This window comes from Jaculus jaculus, chromosome 23, assembly GCF_020740685.1.
Source record: "Jaculus jaculus isolate mJacJac1 chromosome 23, mJacJac1.mat.Y.cur, whole genome shotgun sequence".
Taxonomy (NCBI): domain Eukaryota; kingdom Metazoa; phylum Chordata; class Mammalia; order Rodentia; family Dipodidae; genus Jaculus; species Jaculus jaculus.
In genome coordinates, this window is record NC_059124.1 from 8,434,031 (window position 1) to 8,453,664 (window position 19,634).

General features: G+C 46.2%; 1 protein-coding gene across 2 annotated transcripts in view; it reads right to left on the reverse strand.

The window, feature by feature from the left end:
- Ano2 (anoctamin 2) overlaps positions 1-19,634 on the reverse strand; it is a 382,845-nt gene that overhangs the window by 76,299 nt on the left and 286,912 nt on the right. The window lies entirely within an intron of this gene.

The window sequence follows — 19,634 nt, forward strand, 5'->3', positions numbered from 1 at the left end:
CTCTCTGTTACTATCAAATAAATAAATAAAAATGAACAAAAATATGTATAAAAAGAAAGATTTGATTCCAGCCTCCCTCTACGGTGAGAAAGTAGGGTTCACTGTTGATCACCCGCGTGACCCCAGCACATTGCCTCTCTTGCAGTGTGGAGATGCCTGGCCCTGCTCCCTATGATGAGTTCGTTATTCCACAATGAAAACACAATCCGAAGGCAAGTGGATACAACCCAGATGTGAGCGCCTATAAAGAGATCCTCCTTTGATTAGAGTGTCAACCACTAAGTCATTCTCTTCTGTGGCTTAGCCAATCGTTAAGTGATGAGAAAGATGAGCACAGTGAAGGCTAAGAGTGATGTGAGGCACATTTGATCAAAATGTAGTATTGTCAAAAAAAAAAAAAAAATTTAAAAGCCAGGTGTGGTGGCGCACTCCTTTAATCCCAGCACCCGGGAGGCAGAGGTAGGAGGATTGCTATGAGTTCAAGGGTACCCTGAGACTGCATAGTGAATTCTAGATCAGCCTGGGCTAGAGTGAGACCTAACCTTGAAAAGCCCCGCACCCCCACCAAAAACAAAGAAAAAAGAGATTTCAGTCACTGAGTTTAGATCCTAATAGTTATATAAATTTCCCACAATGTTTACTCTTCAAGGAGCCCTGCTGGAACCCTGGGTTTCTTCTAGAATGGCCAGGATGTTGCTTCACTGCAGATACAGACACTTTCGGACATAGATTAAGCTGATCTGCGCCACTGATTTGGTTTAGACATGATCTCTTCCCTCATTCTGGGCACAGTTCACACCACGTTATCCTGGGATGACCATATCACCAGGGGCCTCCTTTGGTAGGGTGATATCAGGAGCAATTTATCATAAGAAGCTCTGATGTGTCACTACGACTCTTAAAATCCCAGCACTCAGGAGGCTGAGGCAGGAAGGTTGAGAGTTCAAAGACAACCTAGGATACATGGAGAGATTCCGTCTCTCACCTTCCATCCCCCCAAAAATATGTGGAATTAAGATAGCAGTTATGGGCTGAAGAGATGGCTTAGTGGTTAAGCGCTTGCCTGTGAAGCCTAAAGACCCTGGTTTGAGGCTCGATTCCCCAGGACCCACGTTAGCCAGATGCACAAGGGGGCGCACGTGTCTGGAGGCCATTTGCAGTGGCTGCAGGCCCTGGTGCACCCATTCTCTCTCTCTCTCTCTCTCTCTCTCTCTCTGCTTCTTTCTCTCTCTGTTGTTCTCAAATAAATAATTTAAAATAATTTTTTTAAAAAAGATAGCTGTTATGACAAACATGGTGAAGACGATCTGAAACCATGTTCGAGAAAAAGTTCAAGGAAGATGGCAAAGTGCATGGTGGCAGCTAGCTGGGTGTCTGCTCGCCATGCCTGCATTCAGCAGGGCAGTAAGTACCCCAGGCGCCCTTCTCACGCTGGGATCTCCAAACACCACCTGACTTGGCTCTAGCAACACTGCCACCTAGCCTTTGAAAGCTTGTACTGTAAGCCACAAACTTTCTGGCCTAAAAAGCTTCCTAGAAGTGTGTGTGTGTGTGTGTGTGTGTGTGTGTGTGTGTGTGTGTACACATTCTGTGTACATTGCAAGAGACGATGAAGAGACAGAATTCTGGAGAGTCCCTATGATCACTGGCCTGGGGGGAGAGGGTCTTACAGCCCAGTGGAGAAGAGATGACACCCACCCACTCACCCACCCAAATTGTGAAATAATCACTTTTCAACTTAGGACTAAATCTATTTGTATTTATATTGCATGTTTGGGACAGGAATGGGGTTGAGCTGGCTTAACAGACAGTGCTGGAAACAGTGCTGCAGTTGAAAGTCATCTAGTGATTCACACTTTCATCCATGAATGATATAAAGAAACCACCTATTCAGGCTGTCATAATGACAACAGAAGCAGGTCTCTGGACTCCTAGCCATTCAACTTTTCATCACAACACAAGAACGGAGGCCATTCTGAGCGGGTATAAGCACAGCAGCTTACTTCCAATAGGATTGGAATAAGACTCGTTCATAATCTTCTAAATGTGGCCAAATCACAGAAGGGAGCAGAATTTCTCCTGTCTTCCTCCAGTATTCTGTATTCTACAGTATCCTGTATTCTCAGTTTTACTGCCTTCCTTTAAGATGTTGTTAAACTTGGGGTGTAGCTCCATTGTCAGAATGTTTGTCCAGCATGCACAAAACTCTGATCCCCAGCACCACATAAACTGGCAGTGGTGGGGTACACTCTTAATTCCAGCCCTCAGGAGGTGGAGGCAGGAAGATCAACAGTTCAAAGCCACCCTCAGAAAGCTCAAGCACTTTCTGGGAATATATGAAATATTATCTCAAAAATATATATATTGCTAAGGAAAGCTGAAGGTGGGTTGCAGATGGCTATTCTCCAAAGAGAAACAAGGGGGCTCAAGGAGGGTCTCTTCCCAAGACCTCCTCAGTCACAGGTAAAATCTCGATGGATGAGCCGTGGTTCAATGCTGCTCAACAGACAGTCTGAGCACCTATGATGGACTGCGCTCAGGGAAGGATTCTGAGGAGGGGGCTCAGGTGGCCCAGAAGGAGCACAGACCACCAGGAGCCAGAGGGAAAGGATGCCAGCTATGCCCAGTTAGAAAGGTGACAATACTATTTTGCATTAAAAAGAGACAGACGTAATTAAACAAGCAGTTAAACTGGATGTCCTCTTGAAGAAATGGTTATTTTGACGTAGATCTTTTGTATTTGTTCAAAAGTCATCCCTTTTGAGGTTTACACTGATGCAGTGTTATTTTAGAAGGCATAGGTTCTAACAAATACACAATTCTCATGCCTCCGGATACTAACCAAACAAAAGAAGCTGACAGAAAAACTAAAAAAAAAAAAGGTTGATTGCCTCCTGAGAGCCTGAAGTCACTAGTAAAGGTGACAGTAAAGAAAGGAGTTTGAGGGTTGGAGGGATAGCTTAGCGGTTAAGGCGTTTGCCTGCAAAGCCAAAGGACACAGGTTCTATTCCCCAGGACCCACGTTAACCAGCTGCACAAGCGGGCGTATGCGTCTGGAGTTTGTTTGCAGTTGCTGGAGGTCCTGGAGCACCCATTCTCTCTGACTCTCTGTCAAATAAATAAAATAAAATATTCTTTTTAAAAAAGAATGCAGTTTGGTTTATTTGTTTTCGTGTTGTTTTTGACATAGGACCTGGGCAGGAAAAGCTCTTTTTTTTTTTTACTTTATTATTTATTGAGAAAGAGAGAGAAAGAGGCAGAAAGAGGGAGAGAAAGAATGGGCGTGCTAGGGCCTCCAGCCACTGCAAAGAAACTCCAGATGCATGCCCCCTTCTACATCTGGCTTACGTGGGTTCTGGGTAATCAAACCAAGGTCTTTTGGCTTTGCAGGCAAACACCTTAACCGCTAAGCCATCTCTCCAGCCTTTTTTTTTTTTTTTTTTAATATTTATAATAGTTTGGCACTAACAAAGGAAGCCAACTGAAGTCCTCTTTTCACCAGTACATGAAAGAGGTGACGAATCATGGCAAATGGCCATTTACCTTGGTGCCTTCTTAAAATCTGCGTCAGCAGCACAAGGGGGCCACAGACAGGGAAAGCAACTTGAAATCGGAACATCATGGCTCTAGCGCTCTTGACTTTCATGCTTGTACGGAGAACGGCCTTGGGAAAAGTCTCAGAACTGCAGATTCTCTATCTGTAAAACAGGTATATTCTCCCATGCAGGGCAAGATGGTGTGGTGGGGTGAACGTGGACATGTGCCCATTGCCTCGAGTGTTTGTGGTTCAGACTCATACTTAACCCCCGGCTGGCTGGAGGAGGTGCGTCGCTGGGGGCAGGCCTTGGGGTGTGATAAAGAGTGAGCCCTGAGCTCACTCTGATTCCTCCCTGTTGATGCTGACATGCGGTGCCTGGTCATCTCCTGCTGCTATGCCTTCCCAGTCATGAGGAAACTTTCCCTCCAAACAAAAAGCTAGAAGCAAACCCTTTCCTTTCATAGCTGCTTTGTCCCAGCAAATAGAAGCAGACTGCTACAGACGGGGAACTACAGCACCCCAAACCAGCCCGCCTTTTCAATGAGCCCATTTGTGGGGAGGGCCGACCGAGACAACGCAAGCACATGGAGGTAAGAACTCTCAGCGTCTCCTCATCCTTCAATACGGCCCAGACCCTTGCCTCGCTGAAGCGGACGAGGCATTGCTCGGGTCTCACGAGCGGATGCACGTGGCAGAGCGTTATAAACTAGGCGGCTCAGACGAAAGCAAGAGCTAACCAGCAGGGGAGCGTGAAGCCCTTAGCTAACATCACCATGGTTCAGACACGACCACTGTCATCTGGGTGTAGTTCTTTGTCTCGGCCACCTGCACCCACGTCCCTGGACTGCAGCCTCCACCTATGGCTTCCCCGGCAGCATCGACATCACACCACATAGGTGCCCTCTTGGCAAACTGAGGATTTGGAAATGAGCACGCTCAAAAGGCAGGAGGTGAGACTGCTGTTCAAACGAAACCCTTGAAGAAAAGGGATTTGGGGAAGAAAAGGGATTTGGGGAAGTGGCAATCATCCCTGAGGTTGTTTTTTTTTTTTAAGTAAACTAACTGGTAATTTTATATTTGTGCAGTAAAATAAGCCTTTGTTACCATGCAATTCTGCAAAGTTCTATGTGCAGTCATGTAAATACAGCAACACAGATACGGAGACAGGGATTCTACAACTCATCAATATATAATCATTCCAATAAATATTCCCTCCTTCCTAGTTATTATTTTTATTATAATTTATTATATTCATTATTTTTTATACTTATTATTTATATAAAATATAATATATAATAAATATAATATTTAACTATATAATTAATTAATTATTACATAAAATGTTATATATTATACATATATACATATAATAATATATAATTAATTGATATGTTAACTATATATTACATAATTAATATATTATATAATGTGTAATTATATAATATATAATAATAAATATAAAAATTTTATTATATGTATTTATATAAAATTTAATATATTTTATTATAATATTTATTTGTATTATTATTCCTCCTTCCACCCCAACACCCGGAACCTGGCCAGGTCTGTTTATGTTCTTCTAGTTGTGTGCTCTCCAAAGTGTCATCTGAGCGTACTCATACAGTAGCAGCCTAAAATTCTGAGACCGATTTTGACTCGGCACAGAGAGTGTTTGAGGTTCACCCCCACTGATCCTTAGCTCAGCAGTCTGCTCCCCTGCACTGAGGGATAGTTCACACTTCTTTACAAGGCTGTACTGCAATGTGTTTATGTTTTCACTAGCAAGTGACATTTGGGTCATTTTCAGCTTGTAACAACTATGAATAAAAGCCATTCCAACTATCTGTGCATCAGTTTGGGTGTAAATTTAAGTTTTCTTTTCACTCAGACAAAAAAACAACTAGGTCTTACTCTGATTTTGTATTGGGCTTTGTAAGAAACTTCCAGGTTGGTTTCCAAAGTGTCTGAGAAATTTTGCATCTCCATCAATAGCATGATGGCTCCTTTCTCTACTTTTTCTCCTTTAAATGAATTTCACTTTAGAATAGTTTTATATTTCTAAAACACTTCACAAAAAAAAAAAGGCAAAGAGTTCCCACATACTAGGTTTGTAGTAGTTTCTCCTTTAGTACGTTTTTCACAACGAATGAACCAACATTGTACAACATTACTAACTAAAGTCCACACTTACTTTATATTGCCTTGGTTCTTTACCTAATGTATATCTTCTGTCCCCAAGGTTGCACTGAGGTACCACATTCCGTTTAGTTAAATCTCCTTAGGTGCTTTTAGACTCTGGAATTTTTTTTTTTCCAGATTTCCTTACTTTTGATGACTTTGTCATTTTAATCAAGTGTTTTGTGGATGACCCTCAATATGTTTAAAATCGGTGTCACAATAAGATTTAAGAGAAAGATTGTAGGGAGAAAACCACAGAGGTCAAGGACCATTTACATCACATCCTATGAAGGGTAGAGCATGTGATATACCCTGTCACCAGTGCTTCTAACCTTGATTTCCTGGTGAGCGGTGCTAGTTGGGTATTTCTATCATAACATTTCATTTTGCCCCTTCTTATACTTTTCTCTTTAAGAAGACATTACCATGTGCAATATCTACAGATGCTTATAGGCTTTTAAGCCACATTTTTATGTATTGAATATACTTAAAGAAGGTCAACAGAGATAATAAATCCTTTAAAAGCATGAAGATGATAAACGCTGATATGGAGCAAGCTTGATGCTGAACGCGTTTGGGCTTCAAAGGGAGAAGCCTGCGGCCCTCCTCATCCTCCCAGGAATCCAACGAAGAACGGGAGGACAAGCAGCAGCAGCAGTTGGGCTCATCAGCCTCACCCGCCTCCCCATCTGGAGAACAGAAGCGTCTGGAATGGGGCCTGAGTGACTTTTATTAGGATGATCATATACTGAACACATTCTCCTGTTGGTATTCTGTAGACAGTATCAAAAAGATGGAAAAAAAAAAAAAAACCACGATAGATTGAAAATATAATGCCTGGACCTTGTTCTCTGTCTCTACCTCTGTGTTAGCCAAGTAACTTTGGATATTCATTATTAGGTTTCTCTGTGCCCTCATGGCTTTGTGTTGAGCTTCATGTCAAATGGGACAACTGGTAAACCTGGCCTCCTGAGCCTTTGGCAACACTGCCCCACATGTGACAGTCTTTGGAGAATGACTGGGCTCTGGGTGGAGGAAATTATGGGTTGTATGACTCCTGGTTCTCTCCATGGGATGTTCCAGGTGCATTGGTGCTAAACCCACATTGCTCTAGCATAGACACTGGAGATGTAGAGAAGAGCTCACAGTATTTGCCCCAAGGAAACCCTGACTAGGAGAAGAAAGGAAGACAGAGAACATAAATTGTGACATGCTGTGACCTGTGGAAATAAAAGGATAGGTGAATCATGGGAAGAAGAGAAAGTGCCTGACTGCCTGCTCATATACAATGCAAGTTTCAGCATCAAGTAACAAAACCAAAAGTCTGGACAGAATGATCTCTCTCTCCATCAGGGAGATAGCCTGTGACCCAATGCTAAGCTGGCAGGGATCTTAGCAAAGAGCCCTCCCTTGTTTCTCAGATCAGCTTGTGGTATAAGGGAAGAAGTGGTACCCCTATGGACAGCCAGCTCCTTGTGTCCAGAGATGACTATGACGTGAAGATCATGTCGCTCATCTGTTGAGAAAGCTATTCTTGGCTGACTATTCCAAAATTCTTCCAGATTCTTAATTCTAAACACTACTTAGAGGCCTCTAAGCCATTAAGTTTGTTTTAATGCTGCACACGTTTTATTCTGACAGTGGTTAGTAGTAAAAGAAACTTCTGGGCTGGAGAGATGGCTTAACATGTAAAGCGCTTGCCTGTAAAGCCAAAGAACCCATGTTCAATTCCCCAGGACTCACATAAGCCAGATGCACAAGGGGGCGCATGTGTCTGGAGCTTGTTTGTAGTGGCTGGAGGCCCTGGTGTGCCCATTTCTCTCTCTTGTCTATTTCTCTCTCTCTCTCCCTTTCTCTCTCTCTGCCTGAATATTTCTCTATCTCTTTCTCTCTCTTTCAAATAAATTAAAATTAAAATTAAACATTTTTTTTAAAAAGCAAGTACTTATACATTCACTTCCATGCACTATTAGAAGGAAGGAGCTGAGGTTCCACCTGCCCATTATTTCTAAGCCTTTGCTCATCTGCATAGAAAATCCTCACATTTGAGATGTCTGCCTCAGCCTGATCATCCTTCAGCATCCTCATCTTCCTGTTCTGCCCAATCCTGCAATCCAATCACAAGCAACTGTGGCCCAGAAATTTAACTTAAAAAGTGATGCTGTGAGCTGGGTATGGTGGTGCACGCCTTTAATCCCAGCACTTGGGAGGCAGCGGAAGGGGGATCGCTGAGAGTTCAAGGCTGCCCTGAGACTCCATAGTGAATTCCAGGTCAGCCTGAGCTAGAGTGAGACCCTACCTTGAAAAACCAAAGAAAAAAATAAAAAATAAAGTGATGCTATAAGTGATGCTCAGGACAGCTCTGTCACCTTTAATGTCCTTAACGTCAATCCTACTTCACAGTGGCTGGCTATTCCTGAACAAAGTCTATGTAGCAAACACTGCCTCCCCAAAACCTTGCTCCACACAGAGAAATTACACACATGCCTCTTCCAGATGCCCCTAGCTACGTCCAACCTTCTCCTCTCTCTGCAGACACCCTCAGTACTGGACCTTCCCACACACTCAACTTCTACACGGAGGAAACAAAGACTCGTTTGAGAACCTCATTTCTCTCCTTGAAATCCAAAACTCTGGGCTGGAGAGATGGCTTAGTGGTTAAGGTGCATGCCTGGGAAGCCAAAGGACCAAGGTTCTATTCCCCAGGACCCATGTTAGCCAGATGCACAAGGGGGCACACGTGTCTGGAGTCCATTTGCAGTGGCTGGAGGCCCTGGCGTGCCCATTCTCTCTCACTCTCTATCTCTCTGTCCCTCTCTCTCTGTCTCTAATAAATAAAAAAAGACCTAAAAGAACTCTAAAATTCCAATTATTCTCTGACTTTCCTTTATTGGGAGAGACCCCTCCCACCCACCACTTATCTTTCCTTTTACCGTTGAGTCTCAGCTGCTGTTCAAGGGCTTGCCCTCCGTTCTCTTAAGCCACTGCTCTCAGACTTGGGCGTGCCACCTTCAGAACCAGCAGCAGGTCTTGCTGAAACACATCTATATCTCTTGTTGACACAGTCTCACTCAGTGGGTCTAGAATGGGGCCTGGGAATTCCAATTTTGTGTTGATTCTGCTGGTCAGGGACTGTGTGTGCGTGTGTGTGTGTGTGTGTGTGTGTGTGTGTGTGTGTGGTGTACACACAGCATGTGCCCATGTAGTGCCCCACACACTTGCCTGTGGTGGAGTGCACTCCCCTGTTGTGGTCAGGGCAGAACATTGGGGTTCTCCCTCAATCTCTTTTCTGCCCATTATTACTTCAACTGGAGTCTCTTACTGACCTGGAGTTTACCATTTTTTTTTCATGAGCTTCAACAATTCTTGGTTCTCTGCCCCATTACACACATGCATATGGCTGTTTCTGTGGGTCCTGTGGTTAGAAATCAAACACTTATCTCAGGCCTCCTCAAACCTTCATGCTTGCACAAGAAGTGCTAGGCCATCGCTCTAGGCCCCATGGGCCACATTCTTTCAGCTACGTGTTGCCATCCAGCCTCCTAAGAAACAAACAATTAGCCTTACACTTGTGGGGGTTTGATCCAGGCATCCCCCATAAACTCAGGTGTTCTGAATACTAGGTTCCCAGCTGATGGAGGTTTGGGAATTAACACCTCCTGGAGGGAGTGTAGTGTTGGGGGGCAGGCTTATGGGTGTTATAGCCAATTTCCCCTTGCCAATGTTTGGCACACTCTCCTGTTGCTATTGTCCACCTTACATTGGCCAGGGGTGATGTCCACCCTCTGCTCATGCCATTGTTTTCCCCTGCCATCATGGAGCTTCCCCTCGAGCCTGTAAGTCAAAATAAACCTCTTTTTCCCCACAAGTCACTCTTGGTTGGATGATTTCTGCCAGCAATGTGAACCTGACTGCAACAATAAAGTGGTACCAAGGAGAGGATTGCTGCCAGACACCTGACTGTGTGGCTTTGGCCTTTTGGGAGCTGATTTTCAAGAGGAATGTGGAAGGACTTGAAACCATGGGTCTGAGAGATGCCTCACAGTGCTGTAAGTTCAGCTTGATGGAGCATTGTGGTCAGAGCTGCAAGACCTGAAGGCAGTAAGAACTATGGACTGTGAGGTTTGGCTTATGAGGTTGAGAAAGAGCTTTGCTTGGACTGGGCTAGCAGTTTGTGTGAGAAACTTGCTCTTATGCCCATGTTCTGAGAAGTTGTGCAGGGTTGCTTTGTGTAGAAACGAACTGGAGTGAGCAGAGGGTGAACTAACTGCTGCCCATTCAGCTACAATTGAGAGATTACAACCTTTGAGATTGGGCCAGCTGACCTGCAATGGGGCAACAGGAAGAATGTAGACTCTTTTGAAGGGGCCTGAGTGCTCAAGTAGTATCCTGTTCTTCAAAAGTCTGCTTTATTCCCCACTGGATTAACAAACTGGCACCATACCTGATATTGTGGAGTATAAGAAATTCAGGAAAGAGAGGGTCATTGAGTTTGCAACACGGTCTTGTGTTTTGGAAATGGCCATGGGCAGTGTGCTGGATACCGACGGAGCCATGAGGATGAACCGTGGGTTGCAGTGGAGACCCAGTGGAGATGCCGGGACCACGAGATGGCTGCTAAGGAAAGCTGCCGGCCCCGATGAAGTTTTCCAGGACTGTGAGTAGCCTAGCTAGAAGGGCAGAATTGGAACTCCAGAAACTTGTTGCTGGTTAGAATTAATTAGACTTGGAGATTTGTCACTGACTAGAGTTGTTGTACTTGAAACTATAGAATTTGATGTTTGCCCTGGTTGTTTTAAATCATGTATTGCTTGAGTATTTCTTTGCTATGCCCAATGCCATCTTTTGCAGTGTGAATGTTTATTCTGTGCCATTATGGGTTTGCGGGGGGGAATTTTTGATATTATGGCTCAGTTAAAAGATCTTGGACTAGGGGGATGCTTGAACATCATTGTAATTGATTAAAAAAATCTATGGGGAATTTTGAAGTTGGATTAAAGCATTGCATTTAATATCATGTACGGTTATCAGTTTATGGGGGCCTGGGGCGGAATGCGGTGGTTTGATTCAGGTATCCCCCATAAGCAGGTGTTCTGAATACTAGGTTCCCAGCTGATGGAGGTTTGGGAATTAACGCCTCCTGGAGGCAGTGTATTATTGGGGGCGGGCTTATGGGTGTTATAGCCAGTGTCCCCTTGCCAGTGTTTGGCACACTCCCCTGTTGCTATGGTCCACCTGATATTGGCCAGGGGGTGGTGTCCACCCTCTGCTCATGCCATCGTTTTCCCCTGTCATCATGGAGCTTCCTCTCGAGCCTGTAAGCCAAAATAAACCTCTTTTCCCCCCCACAAGTTGCTCTTGGTTGGGTGATCTCTACCAGCAATGTGAACCTGGCTGTAACACCACTTAAATGGCTTATGGTGCAAGTGACAGTCAGCCAAGTGCTTTAGACGTGTCCATTTAAAAACTCTTTCCCTATCCCTTGAAGTTGCCAGGGTGATCCCCGTGCTAAAGCTGGGTAACTGAAGATCCCAGAATACTGGGGAACAGGGTCAGAAACAAGCACGCTCCAGCTCTGGCATCCAGTGTGTTGAGCCCACCGCCTTGTGATCTACGGCCTCCCACGTGACGCTGGCTCTGTCCTCTGTAAAGCACATCAGCCAAGGAAGTGAGAGGAGGCGTATGCTACCACAACACCAGGGGGGAGCCTTCAAGAAGGGACTCTGACCTTCTGGACAGAAGTCAAGAAAGGTAAGAGCAGTGAAGCACCTATCAGAGCTTGCCAACGGGCACCTAACGATAGCTAGAAAAATGAAGATGTCATATAGGCACATACACCACCACCAGATAGGTAGATAGGTAGGTAGGTAGGCAAATAGATAGACAGATAGAGAGATGATAGATATATGATAGGTAGGTATATAGATAGAAAGATACATAAACAGATAGGTAGATGATAGGTAGATAGATAGGTAAGTAGGTACATAGATAGACAGATATATAGATTATAGATGGTAGGTAGGTAGGTAGGTAGATAGATAGATAGGCAAGCAGGCAGACAGACAAACAGATAGATAGGTGATAGAGAGATGATAGGTAGATAGGTAGGTAGATAGATAGATAGGCATGCAGGCAGACAGAGAGATGATAGATAGATAGATAGATAGATAGATAGATAGATAGATAGATAGATCGATAGATCGATAGATAGATAGAATGACAGACAGATAGATAAATAATAGAGAGATAGGTAGATAGATAGGTAGGTAGGTAGGTAGATAGATAAACAGATAGATAGATAGATAGATAGATAGATAGATAGACAGATAGATAAATAGATGATAGCTAGATAGGTAGGTAGATATATAGATAGATGATAGATAAATAGGTAGGTAGATAGATAGATAGATAGATAGAAAGATAGATAGGCAGGCAGACAGATAGATGATAGAGAGGTAGATGAGATATTTTCAGCGACACAAAAGAATGAAATCCCACTGTTGGTGACAAGGATCCTAGAGGACATTATATTAAGTGAAACCAAAAGTCAGCCTGGCACAGGAAGACAAATACCACAGGATCTCGCTTATGCGTGGGCTCTTTTAAAAAGCTGTCCTCATATAAACCGAGGGCAAAATGCTAGCTACCAGAGACTGAGGAGGGGAGAAGCAAGGGAGAGAAAGGAGGTGGTCATTGGGTACCATGCTACACTTAGATAGGAGAAAGGAATGTTGGTGTTCACTGGCACAGGGAGGTAATTACAGCTAGCACTAATGCACTGTATCCTTTTCAAGAGCTAGAAGAGACGTTTTTAATGTTCTCACACACAAGTAACACATGTTCCAGTTATGAATGTGCTAATTATCCTGATTCGGTAATTACACAATGTGTACATATACCAAAATAGCATAGATGCCCCACAAGTGTGTACTATTATTATGTGTCAATCAAGTATGTGTGTGTGTGTGTGTGTGTGTGTGTGTGTGTGTGGTAGGAGATGAGATGTGGAAAGATCACTTCCAATCTGCTCTCTTAGGAAGTTGGAGGAACACAGGGTTGTCACCAAATCTAGCACTAGCATTCCCCTTGCACTTCCTGCCCTTCTCCCTGTCCTCCCTTTCTTGCCCTCGCTCAATCTGGGCATCACATCAGCCTGGCGGATGGGGCCAGGGAGACCGTGGGAATTCTGCAGCGCAGTCCAGTTTGCAGCCATCTGCCTGGGACCAACTCCAGCTCACACCCTCACAAACTGTGTGACTTCCAGTGTGAACAACTTCTCCACAACCCCACCTGCTCTTGTGATTGAGAAAAAGACACAGAGAGAGGTTGAAAACATTGTCAACAAGGCAAGACGGCTGCTGGGAAGTTGAAGTGAGTTCATGCACGGAACAGGCCACGTATCTAATGCGGGCACAGAGCAAGGATCCAAACCTGTCATCTCACAACATCCTTGTCACCACTCACCTGAGGAGCCAAGCCCTTAACCAGGAGGTGGTGAGAACGTGGCCAGGGCTTCCTGCAGCAGAGACTCAAGGGCCTCCGGGTCCATACAACTGTCCTGGGTAAGCTCACTCCTCCATCTGGTACCACTGACACCCAAACCCTGCTGCCCAGTGTCCTCTGCTGGGTGACCTCCCAAGACCTTCAAGAACTCTCACCAGTAGCACCTATCCAGTAGTAGGTTCTCTCCTAAAATACCCCTCCTCCGTGAGACGCTCATGGCCTGTGACCAGAAGAGTAAGGCTGACATTTGGCCACGTATCCAGCTTCGTGAGAATGCGCTCCCGGGCCTCCTCCTGCCCCAACACTAGCCCACAGTAGGTCACACACTATACATGGTTCAAGTCCACACTACCTCTCTACAGCCAAGTTTCCAGGTCCTGTCCTTTAGGCCTGTGGATTCGCCCCAAACTGGCCCCCCCCCCCCCCCGGAGCCTTCCAGAAAGAAAGGCTTTAAGGACCAGGATCTTAGTTTGTGAAGAAACTCTTGGCAAAGGGACTGGAGACAGTCACGTGGCCCGGCACCTACGCTGATAGGCACGCCTAAAGCCTAGTACAACACGCGATGTAATTTGTGGCTAAAGTGGAAAGCATTAGTTATTCCTCCCACTGCTCTGGTTTTCCCGGCAGCCACAGAAAACCACTCTGGCTCCCTGAGGTCCAGCTCATTTATCCAGATCCCCCAGGCTCCTCAGAGAGCTTTACTGCCTCATGGTCTGTCCCTCAGATGGTTGCCTGTCCATCCCCTATCTCTCCATTCCCCTAATGCCAGTTCCACTGGGGGCTGTAGCCGTTATTTTTCACTACTGTGACCAAGTACCAAGAAGAAGCGGTTGCGGGGGGCACCTTCCATCATAGCAGAGAAGGCAAGGCATCAGGAGTGGGAGACCAGCTGGTCACACTGCATTTGCCATCAAGAAGCAGACAGCAATGAAAACAGCTACTCAGATCACTTTCTCCTGTTTTAAAATTTTTGTTTATTTTTACTTATTTATTTGAGAGCAACAGAGAGAGAGAAAGAGGGAGAGAATGGGTGCACCAGGGCCTCCAGCCACTGCAAATGAACTCCAGATGCATGCACCCCCTTGTGCATCTGGCTTACATGGGTCCTGAGGAATTGAGCCTCGAACTGGGGTCCTTAGGCTTCACAGGCAAGTGCTTAACCACTAAGCCATCTCTCCAGCTCTTTTTCTTTCTCCCTTTCTTTCTTTCTTTCTTTTTTTTTTTTTTTGTTTGTTTTGTTTTTCAAGGTAGGGTCTTGCTCTATCCCAGGCTGACCTGGAATTCACTATGCAGTCTCAGGGTGGCCCCCCAAGGCTCCCAGCCCATGGAATGGTGCCACCCACAGTTGGAGTGTAACCTCTTCCATCAGTTAACCTAATCTATAAAGTCCTTCCCTGTCACTTCCAGAGATTTGTTTCTATGGTGATTCTAAATCCTGTCAAGTTGACAACCAGAGATTTAAACATCACAGGCGCCCTGCCTAGATTCCAGCTGGCAAAGGTTTCTCCCCACTCACTTTCTCAAAGGGGGACCCTTCCACACTGCAGCAGGGGTAAGGTGAGTCTCTGATGGGCAGCCTCTGATAGGGTGAGAGCCAGGGACAGACACACTTTTGTACTTCTCCGGGCCTTACATGTAAAACGATGTAGCTGGACTGAAGCCATCAGCTCCTCCCTCTGTTAATGCCACATGTATGAATCCTTGACTTATAAACCTGACCTACAGTATCACATAAGCTCAGTGTGCCAAATAGTGAGGGACTTAGACTATATCTGAACTATGCTGAGACACCAAGATCTGACACACTGTGGCTTCTCCACCTCGTCCATGCAGTCCTTTGCTTCGTCCATCCCAGTCACCAGACTTCCTTCCTGTCCCTTGGACCTCTGCAGGACTCCTCACCTGCCTCTTCACCCAGCCAGCTATTAGTTGTAAACTAATAGCAGATTCCACACTGGTTATATTCCCACCAGGTTACACTCCTTTGCAAATGCTCCAGTTCAGCCCACTTTGAGAAATAGTCTTCAAGATGGACCCCCTCCCTTATTGCTTTTGTCCCAGTGCCTACATCCCCGTGGCTTGTCCCTGTGTGGACGGATTCTCCCAAGGGCGCTCACCTAGGGAAAAGGAGTGTAGAGGAGGAGATAGATGGAGAGTAGAGTTTCAAAGGGGAAAGTGAGAGGAGGGAGTGAGTTACCATGGGATATTGCTTACAATCATAGAAGTCGTTAATTATAAAAATTAATGTAATAAAATAAAGAGCGTGGAGACAGTCCCCTCATGACGCAGCATCAACGCAGAGCCCAGCATGCCAGCTCGATCACTGGCCAGCATGCCAGCAGGCTCACATCCACGCCCTTCCCCTCCCCTCTCCCTGCCCTCCTCCACTGATTTCCCTCCACCCATCCCAGGGCCGGAACTGACACCGACTATTCCCAGTGCAGGAATGTAGTTCATAACACCGTAATAGAAGTTTGTGGAGCGAGGCAGGCAAGAACCGAAAGGACAGCGCCACGGCGGGAGGCCCAAGATGAAGCACCTTTCCATGCTCGGCACATCTTGTCCACATGGAAAAGAAGACTTTCACCTATTTATTTATGGCACATACGTGGTTGCATTGCATTAGGAATTTGGGGTTGGGGGGGGAGACTTAAAATGTCCCCACTACACACCAAGTGTCCTAACAGGCACCTTCAGACCTTGTACCGGAAGCAATGCTCACTGTCTCCCCTTCAATAGCCAAGGTCCCCTGCTTTGCAATGTGGGGAAAAAAAGATATGTCCATTTTAAACCGCGTTTGTAATTTGTATCTACAGGTTGTGCCCTTTGGAGTCAGTTCCGCATGTAAATGAATAAATCGTGAGTCTTTGCCATCTCCCACGTGTTCTGGTTAGAAGAGTAAACGAACATTGCTCATTGCTTTATTAACTACACCAGTCAGCTCCAGCCGCAGCCCACAGAGCCGTCGCTGTGAAACCAGGACGCAGACAACACCCGAGTCAACCAGCGCTGGCTGCCAACCAGGACGACAGAAGGACCCATCTTCAGCAACACGCAACAACCGTAAACTAACCCGGGTGCCGGGGCCCTTAGGCTTCATCGTGGTATCCGGTAACGCAAACCAGCCGGTGATGATGGCTCGCCGGTTTGCTTTCGGAGTTGGTTAACTTAGAGGGAATGGTAATTAGTTGTTCTACATGGAAAACAAAGGGTCGTCACACATGGCACAGGACCCCAAGATGTAAACTGAGTACAACTTGGGGAAGTATATTCTAGATCTTTGCCAAACCTAGGAGTGCCAGTCAAGGAGGAACCCACGATGCCATTTCAAGAAAACGCAGTGCCCTAGGCTGGGCCTGGCGCTGCAGGCACATACACTCAGCTGCTGTTACCCACTACGTGGCCAGCTTTGAAGTTCACAGATCCACAAATGACTCCCTCTCTCTGGCCTGGGCTACAGAAGAGGCAAGATCATACCTAGCCTCTTACACTTTTGTTTAGGGGTACACTCTCCATAGCCTGCTCTGCCCTGCTAGGCTCAGGGGTTCCTGCAAGAAGCTGTGGCAAATGGAAGAAGCCTAGTCCAGCCCCTGGCATTGGGCAGTATTGACGCTGAATAATTGCAACTATTTTCTTTTTTTTTTTTTTTTAATCTCGTCTGCATTATCCCCAAAATTGGATTTCCCAAGTACTAACAGACATTTCATACACAGAACGTCTGCCTTAGGAGACCGAATATGCCAATCCGTAGGAAAGAGCCTCACAGATCTGTAATACCGTCAGGCTGGGCAGCACACACAGGCATATCGAACTGGGATTTCTTTGGTACTACCCTGTCCTGTGACACTTCGAGAAAAGTCGCCTTGCCTCCTTTCGGACCTAGGAACAGAACCGTAGGGCTTCAGCGCCTCAACATGGCATTTTCGTTTCTAGAATTTTAGCCAGCAATAATGATTTGGTCTTGAGGCCATCCACAATCCATCCCTTCCCTCTTGAGACTCATAGTCTTCCTTCCCTGCATATTTTCACAAAGCACCGAAAGTCACCAAAGTTCCTCGAAGTGATGGATTTCATGTGCAAGGCCCTTCCCCGGCCTCACATGTCGGGTCCTTCTCATCCTGACTCTTGGCTATCGGTCTTGACCTGCTTAAGGGCTCAGGGTCAGAACCCATCTCCATAGATAAACTGGTTCCATGCCATCTACTTTCCTCTCTGCTCCCACCTTCAGACCAGTGGGCTTTCTTTTTCCACGGCTTCTCGACCCCAGCTTCCACGTCGTGGAAAGCACCTCTCCATCCTGATTTCTCTGCTCTCTAACTCCCTCTTGCAGTGCCCTTCCTATAACGTGGCAAACTGGCAAAACCAAGAGATGTGTACCCTTGTGTCCACAGGGACCCTCTCCGCCTGGAGCCAGGGGCCTGGGACCCTCTGCCGACAGGCAGTCTGCTGCTGCACGTTCCCGCCCTGCCACCCAGGGAGCCCGTTCACGCGCTCTGCTCGCCCCTCAGCCCTGACTCACTGCATTGCTGAGGAGTGACAGCCAGGGAATGTAGCCTCAGCTCCTCCAGCCAGACCCCGCTCTGCACCGCAGGCTACAGAGCCACCTCTCCGTGTTGCCAGCCAGGGGATTTTTTCCCAGTGATCTCAAGTCATTCCAGATGCTTAACACTCAGGAGTAGCTGGCATTGGCCCCCAGAACATGCCCAGGGCAGCTCTTTACTTAATGTAAAAATTGCACAGTCGGATCCAAGAGCTTACACTCCCTGTGGCCACATTACCCTCCATCTCCAGGCCTAGGGCAGAGGGCAGCCAGGGGTCTCCGGAATGCCACATGAGCTAAGTCAGAATGAACGGGTGATGGCAGCATTTTGACTTCTGATCTCACATCAGAACAGTGAAGGCTGGGACAGAAAGGGAAAGCAACCCTTTCCCAACAAGAATGGTAGGAAATTTGGACAAACTTGGCCAAGACCACAGATGCCTCAGAGAAGTAAGGAACGCGTTCCCCTCTCCCACCAATCCTCATCACACTTCTAATAGACATGGCCGGGAGAGACGGGGGAAGGCAGAAAGGAGACTCACGTTCTGTCATCTGCAAAAGGGGGCGGGGTCGGATTGTCCCTTTTGTCCCTTCTTGAGTCTGGGGAGGAAAACATGAGGCAATGCTTCTAGGGTCAAGATTCCGCTGCCTCTGGTCTGTGCTGAGAAAGCCTCTCGGGTGAGGGGCTAGCCTCAGCCCTGCCTCTGGTCTGTGCCAAGGAAGCCTCTCAATTGTTTCCGTGCTTAGAATAAGGCTCCTGTGTTGAACCGTAGCACCAACCAAAAGTGGTTTAGAAGCTGGAAACTGAATCCAACTGTGGTGCTTAGGAACTGGGGACTTGGGCAGGTTAGATATCATAAGTTATAAAGGTGGAGGTCCCATGACTGAATGATTCCTAAGTATGCATGTATTTACAGTAGACTTTAGAAAAGGGAAGAAGTTGGGGCTGGAGAGATGGCTTGGCGGTTAAGCGCTTGCCTGTGAGGCCTAAGGACCCCGTTTGAGGCTCGATTCCCCAGGACCCACGTTAGCTAGATGCACAAGGGGGTGCACGCGTCTGGAGTTCGATTGCAGTGGCTAGAGGCCCTGGTGCACCCATTCTCTCTCTCTCTCTCTCTCTCTCTCTCTCTATCACTCTCAAATAAATAAATAAAAATGAAAAATAAACAAAATTTAAAAAACAAACTGATGAACAAGCCCATGGACAGTAGCCCCTCCACGGCTGGAGTCCTGCTTAACTTCATCTGTTACCTGACCTCATAAATCTCAGTTTAGGGCTGGGGAGGTGACTCAATGGTTAGAGGCACGTACTTAAAGCCTATCACTGCCCTAATTCAACCCCCCATAAAGCCAGGAACACAAAGTGGCCCGTGTGTCTGGAGTTTGTTTGCAGGGGTAAGAGGCCCTGGCATATACATTCTCTCTCTCTCTCCCTCTCTCTCTCTCTCTCTCTCTCTCTCATAAATAAAAATATAGGAAATGTTAGTTTATGAAAACTTACTCAGATAAGCTGGGTGCATACCTTTAATACCAGCAAGTGGGAGGCTGAGGTAGGGTTGCTGTGAGTTTGAGGCCATCCTCAGACTATAGAGTGAACTCCAGGTCAACCTAGGCTAGAGTGAGATCCTACATCAAAAAGCCATTTAAAAAAAAGGGCTTGAGAGATGGCTTAGCAGTTTAGGCTAAGCCTTGCTTGGGAAGCCTGAGGGCCCAGGTTTAATTCCCCAGGACCCACATAAGCCAGATACACAAGGGGGCACATGTGTCTGGAGGCCCTGGCATGCCCATTCTCATTCTCTTTGTCTCTCTTTTCTCTATCTCTCTCTGCACATAAATAAGTAAAAAAATAAGCAAAAAAAATTCACACAGATTTAT